The following is a 1564-nucleotide window of genomic DNA, read 5'->3' on the forward strand; positions in this document are numbered from 1 at the left end:
GGTGTGTGTGTGTAATGTATTTGTATTGACTCGTATCTGTGTGCATCACTGACATCTGCTGAAGGAAATCAAACTGATTTAGAATCATGTGCACAGCACTTCTCATATTCATGGATCCTGAAGTACTTTCCAGTTACTTGCATATAGCACCAGCGACTGAAATGTGGCCACCTCTGGATTGGAGAACAGCATCTAATGCCCGGAATGTTTCACCGTATTGGGGAAAGGAGGAGAGGAAATTCAGACAGGTGCATCAGGATATGACCTTACTCTTATGAAGAAGACCTAGAGGCTCTTTAATCTGCAAGAAATTGTCAGAACCTCAGCATTAAAAGTCTAATTTGAGACTTAGGCACTGTAAATGTACATTCCTCACGTGACCCCCATAGGCGTAACTTCTTCAGGTTTTCTTTTGGACTGTACTTGCTGCTTCCTCAGTTTGCAGTAGGCAGGGGAATGGGCTGCTTTACACATTTACCCACCCTGTGGCCCACACTATATTTAGTCCTTTCACCCAGGGATGCAGGAGCCAGAGGGCTTGTCTACACTACTGGCCGGATCGATGGGCAGCGATCGATCCAGTAGGGGTCAATTATTGTGTCTAGTATAGACAGACACGATAAATCGACCACCGATCATTCTAGCATCAACTCTGGTACTCCACCTGAACGAGAAGCGCAAGGGGACTCAACAGGAGAGCGTCTTCTGAAGACACCACGGTAAGTAGATCAAAGTACGTTGACTTCAGCTACGTTATTCACATTGCTGAAGTTGCATAACTTAGATTGACTTTTCCCCTTCCCCTCAGTAGTGTAGACCAGCCCAGAGAGTCAAGAATGTAAAGCCAGAAAAGCCCATTAGATCATCTAGTCTGGCAACCTGTGTTTCACTGGTTAGCCCTATACTGAATCAAATCATTTGTTTCACTAAAGGCATCCAATCTTAATTTGAAGACATGAAGAGAGGGCAAATCTACAGCTGCTGTTGGTAGTTTGTTCTAATCGATAATCAACCTCACTGTTAAAATTTGTCTAATCTGAATTTGTCTGGCTTCAGTTTCAAACGACTGGTCCTTTCTATACCCATCTCTATTAAATTAGAGAGCCTTTTTGAATCATATATTTTCTCCCTTTGAAGGTACTTTATAGACTGTAATCGTCATCTCTCAATTTTTTTGATAAACTAAACAGATTTGCAGTGAGAGGCAAAGAGCTCAGGCATTTTTCCAGTCCTGAAATAACTTTTGTAGCTCTCTTGTGCATCTTCTACATTTTTTCAATGTCTTTTTTGCAGAGATGGGCACCAGAATTGGCACAGTATTCCAGTATGAGTGTCAAAGCCATACACAGAAGCAAGATCTCACAACTACTACTCCCCTGTTGATATATCAGGGATCACATTAGCCCTTTTTGCCACAGAAGTGCAGTGGAAACTCATGTTCAGTTGCTTGTCACTATGACTCTTAAGTCTTTTGCGGAGTGACTACCTTCCAGCGTGGTCCCCAATTTTATAAGTATGGCCTATATTCCCTGTTCACAGATGTATGACGTTGTATTTGACTGTA

This window comes from Gopherus flavomarginatus, chromosome 7 (genome assembly GCF_025201925.1).
Source record: "Gopherus flavomarginatus isolate rGopFla2 chromosome 7, rGopFla2.mat.asm, whole genome shotgun sequence".
Taxonomy (NCBI): Eukaryota; Metazoa; Chordata; order Testudines; family Testudinidae; genus Gopherus; species Gopherus flavomarginatus.